Source organism: Oncorhynchus kisutch, linkage group LG14 (assembly GCF_002021735.2).
Source record: "Oncorhynchus kisutch isolate 150728-3 linkage group LG14, Okis_V2, whole genome shotgun sequence".
Lineage (NCBI taxonomy): Eukaryota > Metazoa > Chordata > Actinopteri > Salmoniformes > Salmonidae > Oncorhynchus > Oncorhynchus kisutch.
The window spans coordinates 84,209,254-84,230,183 of record NC_034187.2 but is presented as its reverse complement, the minus strand read 5'-3'; the positions used below and the strand labels follow the sequence as shown (position 1 = coordinate 84,230,183).

General features: G+C 46.4%; 1 protein-coding gene across 1 annotated transcript in view; it reads right to left on the bottom strand.

Moving 5' to 3' along the window:
• The window catches only part of LOC109883184 (uncharacterized protein KIAA1522 homolog), a 147,101-nt gene extending 141,547 nt beyond the window's left edge, over positions 1 to 5,554 (bottom strand). The window contains 2 exon segments of the mRNA XM_031789092.1: positions 1 to 319; positions 5,509 to 5,554. The exon segment at positions 1 to 319 is cut by the window's left edge and continues 142 nt beyond it. The gene's annotated coding sequence lies outside the window, so the exon portion shown is untranslated.
• Positions 5,555 to 20,930: the final 15,376 nt, after the last annotated feature.

Below are 20,930 nucleotides of genomic sequence, written 5' to 3'. Positions count from 1 at the left end.
TCTGCCACGTTGGGGCCTTCCCTTCCCGGGCTAGGATCTCAGAGACCTCCTGGGCACCAGCTCACCCACTGAGCTCCGCCCGGGACATTACTCCTGAGGACCTGAGGGTTACGGGATGGTACTGTCCCCCCTCTATCTCCTCTCTCTCTTTCTCTTTGTCTCCTGCTTTCTTCGTCTGTGGGGTCAGGGGTCATGGAGAAAAAGGATCAATTTGGTCTCCTCTGACCTCTTTTCGACCATCCTTCTTTCGTTGTCTTGTTCTCTCTAGTTTTGTATCAGCACTGGACATCACCTTCGTTAATTAGCAGAGGGGCAGGGGCTGAAAGAGGGAAGGATAGAAGGAGAAAAGGGGGACAGAAATCAATGTTTATTGTCTCTCTCTTTCTCTCTATTCAATTCAAAAATATTCAAGGGGCTTTATTGGCATGGGAAACATGGTGTTTCTCTCTCCTCTCTCTCTCTCATCTCTCTCTCTCTCTCTCTCTCTCTCTCTCTCTCTCTCTCTCTCTCTCNGGAAGAGAGAAGAACCAGTACAGTGTGTGAAAAGAGAGGAAGAGAAGCACCACCCTGTTCTGAGTTCTACACCACAATCCCCAGCCAGCACCACCCCTGTTCTGAGTAGGACCCACAATCCCCAGCCAGCACCACCCTGTTCTGAGTAGGACCCACATTCCCCAGCCAACCTGACCCACCCTGTTCTGAATAGGACCCCACATTCCCCAGCCAACCTGACCCACCCTGTTCTGAGTAGGACCCACATTCCCCAGCCAACCTGACCCACCCTGTTCTGAGTAGGACCCACATTCCCCAGCCAACCTGACCCACCCTGTTCTGAATAGGACCCACATTCCCCAGCCAACCTGACCCACCCTGTTCTGAGTAGGACCCACATTCCCCAGCCAACCTGACCCACCCCTGTTCTGAGTAGGACCCACATTCCCCAGCCAACCTGACCCACCCTGTTCTGAATAGGACCCACATTCCCCAGCCAACCTGACCCACCCTGTTCTGAGTAGGACCCACATTCCCCAGCCAACCTGACCCACCCTGTTCTGAGTAGGACCCACATTCCCCAGCCAACCTGACCCACCCTGTTCTGAATAGGACCCACATTCCCCAGCCAACCTGACCCACCCTGTTCTGAGTAGGACCCACATTCCCCAGCCAACCTGACCCACCCTGTTCTGAGTAGGACCCACATTCCCCAGCCAACCTGACCCACCCTGTTCTGAGTAGGACCCACATTCCCCAGCCAACCTGACCCACCCTGTTCTGAGTAGGACCCACATTCCCCAGCCAGCACCACCCTGTAAAGCCTGAATCAAAGACACAACAAAAGAGGTGAAAAGACTGAGCACCTTCATGGAGAGCTGCTGAGAAACATCCACACACACAGACAACACATCACCCCTCCCTACACAGAGAGACAACACATCACCCCTCCCTACACACACAGACAACACATCACCCCTCCCTACACAGAGAGACAACACACCACCTCTCCCTACACAGAGAGACAACACATCACCCCTCCCTACACACACAGACAACACATCACCCCTTCCTACACACACAGATAACACATCACCCCTCCCCACACAGAGAGACAACACATCACCCCTCCCTACACACACAGACAACACATCACCCCTCCCTACACAGAGAGACAACACATCACCCCCTCCCTACACACACAGACAAACACATCACCCCTCCTTACACACACAGACACATGTCACCCCTCCCTACACAGAGAGACAACACATCACCCCTCCCTACACACACAGACAACACATCACCCCTCCCTACACAGAGAGACAACACATCACCCCTCCCTACACACACAGACAACACATCACCCCTCCCTACACAGAGAGACAACACATCACCCTCCCTACACAGAGAGACAACACATCACCCCTCCCTACACAGAGAGACAACACATCACCCCTCCCTACACAGAGAGACAACACATCACCCCTCCCTACACACACAGACAACACATCACGCCTCCCTACACACACAGACAACACTCACCCCTCCCCCCACACAGAGAGACAACACACCACCCCTCCCTACACAGAGAGCCAACACATCACCCCTCCTACACACACAGACACACACATCACCCCTACCTACACACACAGACAACACATCACCCCTCCCTACACAGAAGAGACAACACATCACCCCTCCCTACACAGAGAGGACAAACCATCACCCCTCCCTACACAGAGAGACAACACATCACCCCTCCCTACACACACAGACAACACATCACCCCTACCTACACAAGAGAGACAAACACATCACCCCTCCCCTACACACACAGACCAACACATCACCCCCTCCCTACACAGAGAGACAACACATCATCCCTCCCTACACAGAGACACAACACATCACCCCTCCCTACACACACAGACAACACATCACCCCTCCTACACAGAGAGACAAAAACACATCACACATCACCCCCTCCCTACACACACAGACAACACATCACCCCCCCCCCTACACAGAGAGACAAACACATCACCCCTCCCCTACACAGAGAGACAACACATCACCCCTCCCTACACAGAGAGACAACACATCACCCCTCCCTACACAGAGAGACAAACACATCACCCCTCCCTACACACACAGACAAACACATCACCCTCCCTACACAGAGAGACAACACATCACCCCTCCCCACACAGAGAGACAACACCACCACCCTCCCTACACAGAGAGACAACACATCACCCCTCCCTACACACACAGACAACACATCACCCCCTCCCTACACCACACAGACAACACATCACCCCTCCTACACAGAGAGACAACACATCACCCTCCCTACACACACAGACAACACATCACCCTCCCTTACACAGAGAGACAAACACATCACCCCTCCCTACACACACAGACAACACATCACCCTCCCTACACAGAGAGACAAACATCACCCCTCCCTACACAGAGAGACAACACATCACCCCTCCCACACAGAGAGACAACACACCATCCCTCCCTACACACACAGACAACACATCACCCCTCCCTACACAGAGAGACAACACATCACCCCTCCCCACACAGAGAGACAACACACCACCCCTCCCTACACAGAGAGACAACACATCACCCCCTCCCTACACACACAGACAACACATCACCCCTCCCTACACACACAGACAACACATCACCCCTCCCTACACAGAGAGACAACACATCACCCCTCCCTACACAGAGAGACAACACATCACCCCTCCCTACACAGAGAGACAACACATCACCCCCTCCCTACACACACAGACAACACATCACCCCTCCCTACAGAGAGAGACAACACATCACCCCTCCCTACACACACAGACAACACATCACCCCTCCCTACACAGAGAGACAACACATCAACCCTCCCTACACAGAGACACAACACATCACCCCTCCCTACACACACAGACAACACATCACCCCTCCCTACACACACAGACAACACATCACCCCTCCCTACACAGAGAGACAACACATCACCCCTCCCTACACACACAGACAACACATCACCTGTCCCGACACACACAGACAACACATCACCCCTCCCTACACAGAGAGACAACACATCACCCCTCCCTACACAGACAACACATCACCCCTCCCTACACAGAGAGACAACACATCACCCCTCCCTACACAGAGAGACAACACATCACCCCTCCCTACACAGAGAGACAACACATCACCCCTCCCTACACAGAGAGACAACACATCACCCCTCCCTACACAGAGAGACAACACATCACCCCTCCCTACACACACAGACAACACATCACCCCTCCCTACACAGAGAGACAACACATCACCCCTCCCCACACAGAGAGACAACACACCACCCCTCCCTACACAGAGAGACAACACATCACCCCTCCCTACACACACAGACAACAAATCACCCCTCCCTACACACACAGACAACACATCACCCCTCCCTACACAGAGAGACAACACATCACCCCTCCCTACACAGAGAGACAACACATCACCCCTCCCTACACACACAGACAACACATCACCCCTCCCTACACAGAGAGACAACACATCACCCCTCCCTACACACACAGACAACACATCACCCCTCCCTACACAGAGAGACAACACATCATCCCTCCCTACACAGAGACACAACACATCACCCCTCCCTACACACACAGACAACACATCACCCCTCCCTACACACACAGACAACACATCACCCCTCCCTACACACACAGACAACACATCACCACTCCCTACACAGACAACACATCACCCCTCCCTACACAGAGAGACAACACATCACCCCTCCCTACACACACAGACAACACATCACCCCTCCCTACACAGAGAGACAACACATCACCCCTCCCTACACAGAGAGACAACACATCACCCCTCCCTACACAGAGAGACAACACATCACCCCTCCCTACACAGAGAGACAACACATCACCCCTCCCTACACAGAGAGACAACACATCACCCCTCCCTACACACACAGACAACACATCACCCCTCCCTACACAGAGAGACAACACATCACCCCTCCCCACACAGAGAGACAACACATCACCCCTCCCCACACAGAGAGACAACACATCACCCCTCCCTACACACACAGACAACACATCACCCCTCCCTACACACACAGACAACACATCACCCCTCCCTACACAGAGAGACAACACATCACCCCTCACTACACAGAGAGACAACACATCACCCCTCCCTACACACACAGACAACACATCACCCCTCCCTACACAGAGAGACAACACATCACCCCTCCCTACACACACAGACAACACATCACCCCTCCCTACACAGAGAGACAACACATCACCCCTCCCTACACAGAGAGACAACACATCATCCCTCCCTACACAGAGACACAACACATCACCCCTCCCTACACACACAGACAACACATCACCCCTCCCTACACAGAGAGACAACACATCACCCCTCCCTACACAGACAACACATCACCTCTCCCTACACAGAGAGACAACACATCACCCCTCCCTACACAGAGAGACAACACATCACCCCTCCCTACACACACACACACACACACACACACATTCAATCCATGTGAAGTGTACTCCAAAGTAACATATAGAGTATTTAGAAAGGTATCTCTAGCCTCAGTCCTGTTATTTACTTATTTTCTTCTGTCCAATGTTTTTGTCCCATGAGGAAGAGCTACTGGTACTGCTGACTGTCTGTCTTTCTGTCTATTCTCATCCAAGTAACTGCACTCCAGTGTAACACTGTTACACTACACTACACAGTGTAGCACTACTCAGTCAATAGAGGAATCCAGATAGCTGACAGAGCATGTAAAACACACACACACACACACAGAGATACAGATACAGCCACGGACACCAGCGCTCAACTGTCTCTCACACACCCGTGATCACAAACAGTTTTCCTCACTCTCCATTTAAAATATACAAACTCTCTCCTACTCACATTGCGAGCCATGCATCTTCTCCTCTCCCCTTCGGTGCCACCCTCTCTCTCTCTTTCTGTCTCTCTCTCTCACTCTTTCTGTCTCTCTCTCTCTCTCTCTCTCTCTCTCTCTCACTCTCTCTCTCTCTCACTCCTCCCTCTCTCTGTCTCTCTGTCTCTCTCTCTCTCTCTCTCTCTCTCTCTCTCTCTCTCTCTCTCTCTCTCTCTCTCTCTCTCTCTCTCTCTCTTTCTCTCTCTCTCTCTCTCTCTCTCTCTCTCTCTCTCTCTCTCTCTCTCTCTCTCACTCTCTCACTCTCTCTCTCTCTCACTCCTCCCTCTCTCTGTCTCTCTGTCTCTCTGTCTCTCTCTCTCTGTGTGCAGGCTGCAGTATTCTGTGTGTTTAGCACTGTGAGAGTGACTGAGGATCCATGCACTGTGCTGGCTGTCTGTCCCTCCCTCTGTGGGCTATCCTCTCCTCCCACTTCCCTCAGTGCTGTTAGCATTAGCATCAGAGCTAGCTCTTTTTGCCTCTGCTCCCATTACAAATCAAATCAAATCAAATCAAATGTATTTATATAGCCCTTCGTACATCAGCTGATATCTCAAAGTGCTGTACAGAAACCCAGCCTAAAACCCCAAACAGCAAGCAATGCAGGTGTAGAAGCACGGTGGCTAGGAAAAACTCCCTAGAAAGGCCAATACCTAGGAAGAAACCTAGAGAGGAACCAGGCTATGTGGGGTGGCCAGTCCTCTTCTGGCTGTGCCGGGTGGAGATTATAACAGAACATGGTCAAGATGTTCAATGTTCATAAATGACCAGCATGGTCGAATAATAATAAGGCAGAACAGTTGAAACTAGAGCAGCAGCACAGTCAGGTGGAAGTTGAAACTGGAGCAGCAGCATGGCCAGGTAGACTGGGGACAGCAAGGAGTCATCATGTCAGGTAGTCCTGGGGCATGGTCCTAGGGCTCAGGTCAGTTGAAACTGGAACAGCAGCATGGCCAGGTGGACTGGGGACAGCAAGGAGTCATCATGTCAGGTAGTCCTGGGGCATGGTCCTAGGGCTCAGGTCCTCCGAGAGAGAGAGAGAAAGAAAGAGAGAAGGAAAGAATTAGAGAACGCACACTTAGATTCACACAGGACACCGAATAGGACAGGAGAAGTACTCCAGATATAACAAACTGACCCCAGCCCCCCGACACATAAACTACTGCAGCATAAATACTGGAGGCTGAGACAAATCCACAGTACTAGCACAAGCCTCAGAGCTAGCTATGTTATCCTCTCTTCCCATAGGATTAGAATTAGTGGAGTACTAGCTCTATTGGCCTACATGCATTTACAAGTTAGGGAGAAGACGGGGAGGTGGAGGAGAGAAGAGGCTGGGTGGAGTAAAGGGCAGGGGAGGAGAGAAGAGGCTGGAGAGGTGAAGGGCAGGGGAGGAGAGAAGAGGCTGGAGAGGTAAAGGGCAGGGGAGGAGAGAAGAGGCTGGAGAGGTGAAGGGCAGGGGAGGAGAGAAGAGGCTGGAGAGGTGAAGGGCAGGGGAGGAAAGAAGAGGCTGGAGAGGTGAAGGACAGGGGAAGAGAGAAGAGGCTGGAGAGGTGAAGGGCAGGGGAGGAGAGAAGAGGCTGGAGAGGTGAAGGGCAGGGGAGGAGAGAAGAGGCTGGAGAGGTGAAGGGCAGGGGAGGAGAGAAGAGGCTGGAGAGGTGAAGGGCAGGGGAGGAGAGAAGAGGCTGGAGAGGTGAAGGGGAGGACAGCAGGGTTAGAGTTAGGAGAGGTGAATGGGAGGACAGGAGGGTTAGAGTTAGGAGAGGTGAATGGGAGGACAGCAGGGTTAGAGTTAGGAGAGGTGAATGGGAGGACAGGAGGGTTAGAGTTAGGAGAGGTGAATGGGAGGACAGCAGGGTTAGAGTTAGGAGAGGTGAATGGGAGGACAGGAGGAGAGGAGATTAGTCAGCAATCAGATGGACATTACAATCTTGCTACTTCAGGGATTTGAACGACTGATATTCTATAACATGGATATTACGTCTTGTACTCTAACGTCGTCAGTAAAATAATGATTTCATCTGTAGCACATTGAAAAGCCCTAAGGTGTTACCTAAGAAGTAAGAGTGACATACAGTCTCAGCAGACTGCTCCGTCATCTCTTTGGCAGGTCCAAGCCATTAGCTGTCAGGAGTCCAGGCTCAGGCAGGTTCCTAATTTAGCTCGCTGACAGGCCACCTAATTACGGGTCCAGCGGGATTCTAATCATTACATTCTGGAACATAAAGGTTAGAATCCTTGGGCCAACCACTTCCTGGTTTTAATCATGGCTTATGCAAATGTGGTGTCAGAAATAAAGAGAGAACCGTAACTAACTGTAGATATATGGTTTATTAACAAAACATGATACAGGAAATACCTGATCACAGAAAAAATACCTTTAAAGGATTTGAAAGCATATGTAAAGGATTTTTAAAATGTATGTCTGGCTCCTAAAACAGACCCCCCCCCCCCTCCCCAATTCCCTGTATAGAGCACTACCATTGACAGTTGTCATTGAGTCATGTTATTTGACATGGTTTAAACACTTCTTATGGCTGGGGGGCAGTATTGAGTAGCTTGGATGAATAAGGTGCCCAAAGTAAACGGCCTGCTCCTCAGTCTCAGTTGCTAATATATGCATATTATTATTAGTATTGGATAGAAAACACTCTGACATTTCTAAAACTGTTTTATGATGTCTGTGAGTATAACAGGACTCATATGGCAGGCAAAAACCTGAACAGGAAGTGAGAAGTGAGAAGTGAGAAATCTGAGGTTGGTACAGTGCCTTGCGAAAGTATTCGGCCCCCTTGAACTTTGCGATCTTTTGCCACATTTCAGGCTTCAAACATAAAGATATAAAACTGTCTTTTTTTGTGAAGAATCAACAACATGTGGGACACAATCATGAAGTGGAACGGCATTTATTGGATATTTCAAACTCTTTTAACAAATCAAAAACTGAAAAATTGGGCGTGCAAAATTATTCAGCCCCCTTAAGTTAATACTTTGTAGCGCCACCTTTTGCTGCGATTACAGCTGTAAGTCGCTTGGGGTATGTCTCTATCAGTTTTGCACATAGAGAGACTGAAATTTTTCCCATTCCTCCTTGCAAAACAGCTCGAGCTCAGTGAGGTTGGATGGAGAGCATTTGTGAACAGCAGTTTTCAGTTCTTTCCACAGATTCTCGATTGGATTCAGGTCTGGACTTTGACTTGGCCATTCTAACACCTGGATATGTTTATTTTTGAACCATTCCATTGTAGATTTTGCTTTATGTTTTGGATCATTGTCTTGTTGGAAGACAAATCTCCGTCCCAGTCTAGGGGTCTTTTGCAGGTTTTCTTCCAGAATGGTCCTGTATTTGGCTCCATCCATCTTCCCATCAATTTTAACCATCTTCCCTGTCCCTGCTGAAGAAAAGCAGGCCCAAACCATGATGCTGCCACCACCATGTTTGACAGTGGGGATGGTGTGTTCAGGGTGATGAGCTGTGTTGCTTTTACGCCAAACATAGTTCACTTTTGGTTTCATCTGACCAGAGCACCTTCTTCCACATGTTTGGTGTGTCTCCCAGGTGGCTTGTGGCAAACTTTAAACAACACTTTTTATGGACATCTTTAAGAAATGGCTTTCTTCTTGCCACTCTTCCATAAAGGCCAGATTTGTGCAATATACGACTGATTGTTGTCCTATGGACAGAGTCTCCCACCTCAGCTGTAGATCTCTGCAGTTCATCCAGAGTGATCATGGGCCTCTTGGCTGCATCTCTGATCAGTCTTCTCCTTGTATGAGCTGAAAGTTTAGAGGGACGGCCAGGTCTTGGTAGATTTGCAGTGGTCTGATACTCCTTCCATTTCAATATTATCGCTTGCACAGTGCTCCTTGGGATGTTTAAAGCTTGGGAGATCTTTTTGTATCCAAATCCGGCTTTAAACTTCTTCACAACAGTATCTCGGACATGCATGGTGTGTTCCTTGTTCCTCATGATGCTCTCTGCGCTTTTAACGGACCTCTGAGACTATCACAGTGCAGGTGCATTTATACGGAGACTTGATTACACACAGGTGGATTGTAATTATCATCATTAGTCATTCAGAGATCCTCACTGAACTTCTGGAGAGAGTTTGCTGCACTGAAAGTAAAGGGGCCGAAAAAAATTTCAGTTTTTGATTTGTTAAAAAAGTTTGAAATATCCAATAAATGTCGTTCCACTTCATGATTGTGTCCCACTTGTTATTGATTCTTCACAAAAAAATACAGTTTTATATCTTTATGTTTGAAGCCTGAAATGTGGCAATAGGTTGCAAAGTTCAAGGGGGCCGAATACTTTCGCAAGGCACTGTATGATTCAACACAGTTCCTATTGAAATCCCCTTGAGAAATTAATGAAGATTCACTTCCTAGGATTCCACTAGATGTCAACTGTCTATAGAAATGTTAATGAGGCTTCTACTGTGTTGTGGGACTGAATGACACCCGAATTAATCAGGTGTCTGGCAGTCAGCCATTTTCTGGTCATGCTCATTTCACATGATTAGCGACCTGCGTTCCATGGCTCCTGAAGACACAAAGGAATTCTCCTGTTGGAACTTTATTGAAGATTAATGATAAAAACATCCTAATGATTGATTCTGTACTTAGTTTGAAATGTTTCTTCGACCTGTAATATAACTTTTTGAAGTTTTTGTCCGACGTAACACTGACCAGAACGAGCGTTTGGATATGTATACCAAACACGCTAACAAAAGTAGCTAATTGGACATAAATAACAGACATTATCGAACAAATCAAACATTTATTGTGGACCTGGCATTCCTTGGAGTGCATTCGGATGAAGATCATCAAAGGTAAGGGAATATTTAGCATGTAATTTATGGTTTATGTTGACTACAACATGGCGGCTAATTTGACTTGATTGTTCTGAGTGCCGTCTCAGATTATTGCATGGTTTGCTTTTTCCGTAAAGTTTTTTAAAAATCTGACACAGCAGTTGCATTTAGGACAGGTATATCTATAATTCCACGTGTATAACTTGTATGATCATCTACATTTATGATGAGTATTTCTGTCGAATCGATGTGGCAACATCACTGGATGTTTTTGGAACTAGTGAATTTAACGGGTCAATGTAAACTCAGAGTTTTGGATATAAATATGAACTTTATCAAACAAAACATACATGTATTATGTAACATTAAGTTCTATGAGTGTCATCTGATGAAGATCATCAAAGGTTAGTGATTAATTTTTATCTCTATTTCTGCTTTTTGTGACTCCTCTCTTTGGCAGGGAAAATGGCTGTGTTTTTCTTTGACTTGGCTCGGACCTAACATAATCGTTTGTGGTGCTTTCGCCGTAAAGCCTATTTGAAATCGGACACTGTGGTGGGATTAACAACAAGATTACCTTTAAAACAGTATAAGATACATGTATGTTTGAGGAATTTTAATGATGAGATTTCTGTTGCTTTGAATTTGGCGCCCTGCACTTTCACTGGCTGTTGTCATATCATCCCGTCAACGGGATTGCAGCCCAAAGAGGTTTTAAATACCTACGGCGAGTCTCATACATGATAACATACTTCATCAACAGTATCAACATGCTATATCCCCACATGTAAACACAGTGACATCTCCCAGATAGTAAAATAAGCTCATGTTGATTTATGTTTCAAAAATCTCTATATATTGACAACGCTTTTGGCTTTTGCACTTTCTGAAAAGTCCTCCTTGACCTTCTCTGTGTGCAACAACATCTCATCGTTTCCATTCGACATTAGACATATTATGGATTTTTTGATGCGTTAATTCCTCATGGTTACAGGGTCAGTTCTGTATGGTTACAGGGTCAGTTCTGTATGGTTACAGGGTCAGTTCAGGTTACAGGGTCAGTTCTGTATGGTTACAGGGTCAGTTCAGGTTACAGGGTCAGTTCTGTATGGTTACAGGGTCAGTTCTGTATGGTTACAGGGTCAGTTCAGGTTACAGGGTCAGTTCTGTATGGTTACAGGGTCAGTTCAGGTTACAGGGTCAGTTCTGTATGGTTACAGGGTCAGTTCTGTATGGTTACAGGGTCAGTTCAGTATGGTTACAGGGTCAGTTCAGGTTACAGGGTCAGTTCTGTATGGTTACAGGGTCAGTTCAGTATGGTTACAGGGTCAGTTCAGGTTACAGGGTCCGTTCTGCATGGTAACAGGGTCAGTTCTGTATGGTTACAGGGTCAGTTCTGCATGGTAACAGGGTCAGTTCTGTATGGTTACAGGGTCAGTTCTGTATGGTTACAGGGTCAGTTCTGTATGGTTACAGGGTCAGTTCTGTATGGTTACAGGGTCAGTTCTGTATGGTTACAGGGTCAGTTCTGTATGGTAACAGGGTCAGGTCTGCATGGTAACAGGGTCAGTTCTGTATGGTTACAGGGACAGTTCTGTATGGTTACAGGGTCAGTTCTGTATGGTTACAGGGTTCATTCCACATGGTTACAGGGTCAGTTCTGTATGGTTACAGGGTCAGTTCTGTATGGTTACAGGGTCAGTTCTGTATGGTAACAGGGTCAGGTCTGCATGGTAACAGGGTCAGGTCTGCATGGTAACAGGGTAAGTTCTGTATGGTTACAGGGTCAGTTCTGTATGGTTACAGGGTCAGTTCTGTATGGTAACAGGGTCAGTTCTGTATGGTAACAGGGTCAGTTCTGTATGGTAACAGGGTCAGTTCTGTATGGTTACAGGGTCAGTTCTGTATGGTTACAGGGTCAGTTCTGTATGGTTACAGGGTCAGGTCTGTATGGTAACAGGTTCAGGTCTGTATGGTAACAGGGTCAGTTCTGTATGGTTACAGGGTCAGTTCTGTATGGTTAAAGGGTCAGTTCTGTATGGTAACAGGGTCAGTTCTGTATGGTAACAGGGTCAGTTCTGTATGGTAACAGGGTCAGTTCTGTATGGTTACAGGGTTAATTCCACATGGTTACAGGGTCAGTTCTGTATGGTTACAGGGTCAGTTCTGTATGGTTACAGGGTTAATTCCACATGGTTACAGGGTCAGTTCTGTATGGTTACAGGGTCAGTTCTGTATGGTTACAGGGTTAATTCCACATGGTTACAGGGTCAGTTCTGTATGGTTACAGGGTCAGTTCTGTATGGTTACAGGGTTAATTCCACATGGTTACAGGGGGAAAACAGAAACAACTCAAAGGGTTAATAGTCTAGGTCTTAAGTCCGAGTGGTTAACGTTAGGGCTATGGTTTGGGGAAGGCTTAAAACAAAATCATAAAAAATGACGCACTGTTTCCATCCACTATTATCCACTCTTCTCATGGCTTGCTAGTGAACTGTGAAAGCTCAGTGGTCTAAGTGTCATGAGTTTTCTCCCAGTGCTTTTCAAACGTCCGAAATCGTCATCCGTTTCTAGTGACCAGTCTGCTGTGTGAGTGGTTAGATCGACTTTGAACAGTGAGAACAGTCAGAGCATTCTCCCGAGAACTCAGAACACTCAGGTGAAAAGAACCCAGGTATTCCTATTCTCCTGCCAACCGCCGGTCCAAACATTCCATTCCCAGGTTGCTATGGAGACTAGACAGACCCTTAGAGAAATAATTTCTGAACATCAGATTGGAAACTGACTGGGTGTAGCCAGCCTTGAGGTGCGTGTCATCAGCCCGGTGCCAACTATACCAGTCCCACGCATCAGGTCTCCAGTGTGCATCCACAGTCCAGTACGTCCTGTGCCTCTTCCCCGCACTCGCACTGAGGTGCGTGTCATCAGCCCAGTGCCATCTGTACCGGTCCCATGCATCAGTCCTCCAGTGTGCCTCCACAGTCCAGTACGTCCTGTGCCTCTTCCCCGCACTTGCCCTGAGGTGCGTGTCATCAGCCCAGTGACATCTGTACCGGTCCCATGCATCAGTCCTCCAGTGCGCCTCCACAGTCAAAAACGTCCTGTGCCTCCTCCCCGCACTCACCCTGAGGTGCATGTCTTCAGTCCATTGCAACCTGTACCGGTCCCACAGATCAGGCTTCCAGTGCGCCTCCACAGGTCAGAGCTTCCAGCGACAGTTCCCAGTCCAGAGCTTCCAACAACGTTTCACAGTCCTTTGTTTCCTTCCCCAGGCGTTACTGTTTCTGTTCCAGTGTCATGTCGGTGCATTGTTTGTGTTTCTTGTTTTGTATTTAGTTGCGTTTAATTTATTAAAAACACTCACTTCCTGAACTTGCTTCCCGACTCTCAGCACACTCGTTACAGCTAGCTACATAGGCTAGCTGCTGGACTTTGTACAATCAAGCTAACATTTTAAGTAGGTAACGTTATCTAGCTAGCTAACTAGCTAATAAAATGTAATTTTTTTGCATTTATTGATTAACCTCTGCTTGAATACCCTCATATGCTGTCTGTCTATATTTGCCTCTCATTGTTCGCATACGCTTGCTCTGACTGGCAGCATGATGCAAGCAGATGTGTTGTTGCCGAGCAACACATCTGTCGTTAGAACTTTGAGCAACAACACATCTGTTGTTAGAACTTTGAGATTCAGTTGAAAGATGTTTGTCAGAAAATCCTACAAAAAGGACATCACTGAGTATATGAGAGCGATAAATTACCAATTTGATAAAAACTGTTGTACCTACAAATTTATTCAATACAGCATTTTATTTACTTATGTCCAATGGTCACTTTATGTACGCTATAGTCTTGTTTTAATCTCACGTCTAGAATTTGAGCTAAGTAGGTAGCAAAAAATACTATTAAAAATTAAATAGATAACGACCCTGTTTATACTGTACATCTGGCATGTGGTTCTCTGTAATGGACAGATCTTGATGAGAGGCGAGGAGTGTGTTCAAGTTGATCAATCAAGTTGATTTTCAAATGTTATAGTGATTGGGGTCATATTGGCTTCAATATGATGGTAGGGATATTTTCATTTAACAACTGAGCTTCAACCAATGCCTATAATGTGTTTTAGTTCAGTCAAGTGAGTGAACAATTAGAGTAGGACTGAATGAAGGCAAATGGTTGAATCGTTGTCTTTTGAGGCAAGGTTTTGTGTGTGTGTGTGTTTGTCTTTTTCAGAAAGAGCTGGTTGCCGGAGCAGAACTAATTCTGGTGTGGAGAGGAGAGGACAGAGGCAGGTTTATTCTAACAGGCAGTCTGGATTTCCTGCCTTCTGTTGCTTCAACCCTGGCCAGAGCTGGTACACACACACACACACAATGCCATCCACCCACAATGCCATCCACCCACCCACCCCTACACATCTCCCTCACACACAATCCCACACACACAGAGAAATACAAGGTACATCACACACTTCTCTATGAAGAGCCAGAACACATCCAACTATCTCCTGGTTATCAATCAATCAATCAAATGTATTTATAAAGCCCTTCTTACATCAGCCGATGTCACGAAGTGCTCTACAGAAACACAGCCTAAATTCCCAAGCATTCAAGTAATGCAGGTGCAAATCAAATGTTATTGGTCACATACACATATTTAGCAGATGTTTTTGCGGGTGTAGCAAAATGCTGGTGTTCCTAACTGTGACTTGGGTGGTTGATTGTCCCCATCCTATCTTTTGGGCCTTCCTGTGAAATCGAGTGCTGTAGGTGTCCTGGAGGGCAGGTAGTGTGCGCCCGGTGATGCGTTGGGCAAACCGCACCACCCTCTGGAATGTCCTGTGGTTGCTGGCGACGCAATTGCCGTACCAGGTGGTGATACACCCCGACAGGATGCTCTTAATTGTGTATCTGTAAAGGTTTGTGAGGTTTTTAGGTGACAAGACATGTTTCTTCTACCAAATTTCTACCAACTTCTACCAACAAGACACTGGATGGATGATATATAGACTATGTGAGAAAATCTGGTGCTTAACGGAATTCAGGAGAATGAGGGTGAAGGTCCAGAGAGCGCAGTAAATTCATTCCTGGTTAACTTCTTGATGCACCCCATCACGTTAGCGGGATCATTTTCATCAACACCCGCTGAATTGCAGCGCACCAAATTCAAATAAAATTACTAAACATATTTAATGTTCATGAAATCACAAGTGCAATATAGCAAAACACAGTTTAGCTTGCGGTTAATCTCCCTGTCGTGTCAGATTTTGAAAATATGCTTTATAATGAAAGCAATCGAAGCGTTTGTGTGAGTTTATCGATCACTAGACAAAACATTATGAACACCTAGCATCAAAGTAGCTTGGTCACGAAAATTAGAAAAGCAATAAAATTAATCGCTTACCTTTGATGATCTTCTGATGTTTTCACTCACGAGACTCCCAGTTACACAATAAATGTTCCTTTTGTTCCATAAAGATTATTTTTATATCCAAAATACCTCCATTTGTTTGGCACGTTATATTCAGAAATCCACAAGCTCGAGCGGTCACGACAACGCAGACAAATTCCAAATAGTATCCGTAATGTCCACAGAAACATGTCAAAAGTTTTTTATAATCAATCCTCATGTTGTTTTTAAAATATGTAATCGATAATACTGTATATCAACCGGGACAATCGCTTTTTCAATAGGAGAGGGAGAGACGATGGCTGCCCCACTCTGTTATGCAAGCAAAAGTCATGCGAACACCCAGCTATCCACTGAAGCAATGTTACCTTTCTCGCTCATCTTTTTTTTAAAGCCTGAAACTATGTCTAAAAACTGTTGACACCTTGAGGAAGCGACAGGAAAAGGAATCTGGTTGATATCCCTTTAATTGGAGCGAAGGCAGGGTAAGGAACATGGAGCTTTCAAAATAGAAGCCCCTTCCTGGTTTGATTTTCCTCAGGTTTTCGCCTGCAATATAAGTTCTGTTATACTCACAGACAATATTTTGACAGTTTTGGAAACTTTAGAGTGTTTTCTATCCTAATCTGACAATTTGATGCATATTCTAGTTTCTGGGCCTGAGAATAGGGTTTCAAATGGGTACGTTTTTCATCCAAAAATCTAAATACTGCCCCCTACACTCAACAAGTTAAAACACTACAAATTGGGGTAATGATGTTAGGGACATTATAGGATGGAATCAGAAGCTGTCACCAAGGCAAAGGGTGGCTAGTTTGAAGAATGTCAAAAATAAAATATATCTTGATTCGTTAAACACTTATTTTTGGTTTTCTACATGATTCCACGTTTCATAGTGTTGATGTTTCTCTATTATTCTACAATGTAGAAAATAGTAAAAGGATCAAACATTAGATAATTCTTGCAACCAATAGATATATACATGTATCGGGGATACAACCATCCCAGCTATGCAGAATATTCTGCAAAGAGAAAAAATAATTAGATAATTTGTTTTGGTACTGTTCATATGTAGCTTGTTTTGGTGCTGTTCATATGTAGCTTGTTTTGGTACTGTTCATATGTAGCTTGTTTTGGTAGTGTTCATATGTATCTTGTTTTGGTACTGTTCATATGTAGCTTGTTTTGGTAGTGTTCATATGTAGCTTGTTTTGGTAGTGTTCATATGTAGCTTGTTTTGGTAGTGTTTATATGTAGCTTGTTTTGGTGCTGTTCATATGTAGCTTGTTTTGGTACTGTCCATATGTAGCTTGTTTTGGTACTGTTCATATGTAGCTTGTTTTGGTACTGTTCATATGTAGCTTGTTTTGGTACTGTTCATATGTAGCTTGTTTTGGTGCTGTTCATATGTAGCTTGTTTTGGTAGTGTTTATATGTAGCTTGTTTTGGTACTGTTCATATGTAGCTTGTTTTGGTAGTGTTTATATGTAGCTTGTTTTGGTGCTGTTCATATGTAGCTTGTTTTGGTACTGTCGATATGTAGCTTGTTTTGGTACTGTCCATATGTAGCTTGTTTTGGTACTGTTCATATGTAGCTTGTTTCTGGAATGGTTGAAGAATAGTCACATTTACCTGGAGCTAACTCTGCAGATAGCTAACTCTGCAGATAGCTAACTCTGCAGATAGCTAACTTTGCAGATAGCTAACTCTGCAGATAGCTAACTCTGCAGCACTACTGGGTGATTTGAAAACCTCAATTGATCAATAGTATAATAATACTTTAAGTAAAAATATTCATAATTAATTTACAATAATTAGAAACGGTGTTAATAGAAAGGTTCAGAACATTTGTGAATCATCACAGCACAGATGAAATATGTATGGAAATTAGAGAGAAAAAAATTGATGGTTTTCAGAGATAGGTGGAGGGGTTGAGGGTAGCTGAAGGATGGGACTGGATGGTGGTAAGAGATAGATGGAGGGGTTGAGGGTAGTTGAAGGATGGGACTGGATGGTGGTCAGAGATAAATGGGAGGGGTTGTGGGTAGCTGAAGGATGGGACTGGATGGTGGTCAGAGATAAATGGGAGGGGTTGAGGGTAGCTGAAGGATGGGACTGGATGGTGGTCAGAGATAAATGGGAGGGGTTGAGGGTAGCTGAAGGATGGGGCTGGATGGTGGTCAGAGATAGATAGGAGGGGTTGAGGGGAGCTGAAGGACTAGAAGGTGTTCAGAGATAGATGGGAGGGGTTGAGGGTAGCTGAAGGACTAGAAGGTGTTCAGAGATAGATGGGAGGGGTTGAGGGTAGCTGAAGGATGGGACTGGATGGTGGTCTGAGATAGATTGGAGGGGTTGAGGGTAGCTGAAGGATGGGACTGGATGGTGGTCAGAGATAGATAGGAGGGGTTGAGGGTAGCTGAAGGATGGGACTGGATGGTGGTAATAGATAGATGGAGGGGTTGAGGGGAGCTGAAGGCTGGGACTGGATGGTCTTTGGAGATAGATGGGAGAGGTTGAAAATGTTTTAAATAATACGAGAGGGGGGGAGAGAGAGAGAGAGAGAGAGAGAGAGAGAGAGAGAGAGAGAGAGAGAGAGAGAGAGAGAGAGAGAGAGAGAGAGAGAGAGAGAGAGAGAGAGAGAGAGAGAGAGAGAGAGAGAGAGAGAGAGAGAGAGAGAGAGAGAGAGAGAGAGAGAGAGAGAGAGAGAGAGAGGTAGCAGTAATAGTTTACTGGGATGCATTAGTAGAGGGAGAGGCTCCGAGGGGATATCTGTTAACCAGAGAGAATTAATCCCACCACACAGAGACTGCTTTGTCTGCCCAGGTCACAGCCCTAGTGTATGTGTGGTTTGGAGGAAATAAAATCCTCAGATACGGGAAAGCTAAATTAAGACACACACACACACTTTCTATCTTTCTCTTTCTTTCTTTCTTTCTTTCTTTCTTTCTTTCTTTCTCAGGGCAGCAGGCCCATGCTGTCCAGTGGTGTTGTTTATGTTTCTCTCTCTGTCTCTCTGTCCCTCTGCCTCTCTGTGTTCCCTGAGCCACTCGGTGTCCCCCTGCATTCCTGCACCCTGCTCAGTCTGAGCTACACAAAGGACTGGCAGGGAGAGGGGGGGGGGGGGGGGTTGGGCAGAGAAAGACTGGGCAGAGAGAGAGAGAGAGCGGTGCAGTATTACGGGGGGGGGGGGGGGGAATAAATGGGAGATGGAAAAACAAGTTGTGACTGTATATATATTTCCCAGCAGGCAAGGGGTATGAGAGAGGTAGCGAAGGGTGGGATGGAGAGGTAGAGAAGGGTGGGATGGAGAGGTAGAGAAGGGTGGGATGGAGAGGTAGAGAAGGGTGGGATGGAGAGGTAGAGAGGGGTGACTGGTAGGGGATAGAGGATAACAATAAGATCAGATGGGATGAGAGAGCGACAGAGTGTTTTTATAATGGGGTTCTGTGGCCTGAGAACAGAGGAAGAGAGAGAACTTAGCCAATAGTCCCATCAGAGGGTAATGTCCCATCAGAGGGTAATGTCCCATCAGAGAGTAATGTCCCATCAGAGAGTAATGTCCCATCAGAGAGTAATGTCCCATCAGAGAGTAATGTCCCATCAGAGAGTAATGTCCCATCAGAGGGTAATGTCCCATCAGAGAGTAATGTCCCATCAGAGAGTAATGTCCCATCAGAGAGTAATGTCCCATCAGAGAGTAATGTCCCATCAGAGAGTAATGTCCCATCAGAGAGTAATATCCCATCAGAGGGTAATGTCCCATCAGAGAGTAATGTCCCATCAGAGAGTAATGTCCCATCAGAGAGTAATGTCCCATCAGAGAGTAATGTCCCATCAGAGAGTAATGTCCCATCAGAGAGTAATGTCCCATCAGAGGGTAATGTCCCATCAGAGGGTTATGTCCCATCAGAGAGTAATGTCCCATCAGAGAGTAATGTCCCATCAGAGAGTAATATCCCATCAGAGGGTAATGTCCCATCAGAGAGTAATGTCCCATCAGAGAGTAATGTCCCATCAGAGAGTAATGTCCCATCAGAGGGTAATGTCCCATCAGAGAGTAATGTCCCATCAGAGAGTAATGTCCCATCAGAGAGTAATGTCCCATCAGAGGGTAATGTCCCATCAGAGAGTAATGTCCCATCAGAGAGTAATGTCCCATCAGAGGGTAATGTCCCATCAGAGAGTAATGTCCCATCAGAGGGTAATGTCCCATCAGAGGGTAATGGCTGTTTTCCTTGTAACTCCTTTGTAACTTCATCTGTCATCCAGGTACTGCTGTAAACTCTGTCTCTGTCCAGGTACTGCTGTAAACTCTGTCTCTGTCCAGGTACTGCTGGAAACTCTGTCTCTGTCCAGGTACTGCTGGAAACTCTGTCTCTGTCCAGGTACTGCTGGAAACTCTGTCTCTGTCCAGGTACTGCTGGAAACTCTGTCTCTGTCCAGGTACTGCTGGAAACTCTGTCTCTGTCCAGGTACTGCTGGAAACTCTGTCTCTGTCCAGGTACTGCTGGAAACTCTGTCTCTGTCCAGGTACTGCTGGAAACTCTGTCTCTGTCCAGGTACTGCTGTAAACTCTGTCTCTGTCCAGGTACTGCTGGAAACTCTGTCTCTGTCCAGGTACTGCTGTAAACTCTGTCTCTGTCCAGGTACTGCTGGAAACTCTGTCTCTGTCCAGGTACTGTTGTAAACTCTGTCTCTGTCCAGGTACTGCTGGAAACTCTGTCTCTGTCCAGGTACTGTTGTAAACTCTGTCTCTGTCCAGGTACTGCTGTAAACTCTGTCTCTGTCCAGGTACTGCTGTAAACTCTGTCTCTGTCCAGGTACTGCTGTAAACTCTGTCTCTGTCCAGGTACTGCTGTAAACTCTGTCTCTGTCCAGGTACTGCTGTAAACTCTGTCTCTGTCCAGGTACTGCTGTAAACTCTGTCTCTGTCCAGGTACTGCTGTAAACTCTGTCTCTGTCCAGGTACTGCTGGAAACTCTGTCTCTGTCCAGGTACTGCTGTAAACTCTGTCTCTGTCCAGGTACTGCTGTAAACTCTGTCTCTGTCCAGGTACTGCTGTAAACTCTGTCTCTGTCCAGGTACTGCTGGAAACTCTGTCTCTGTCCAGGTACTGCTGGAAACTCTGTCTCTGTCCAGGTACTGCTGGAAACTCTGTCTCTGTCCAGGTA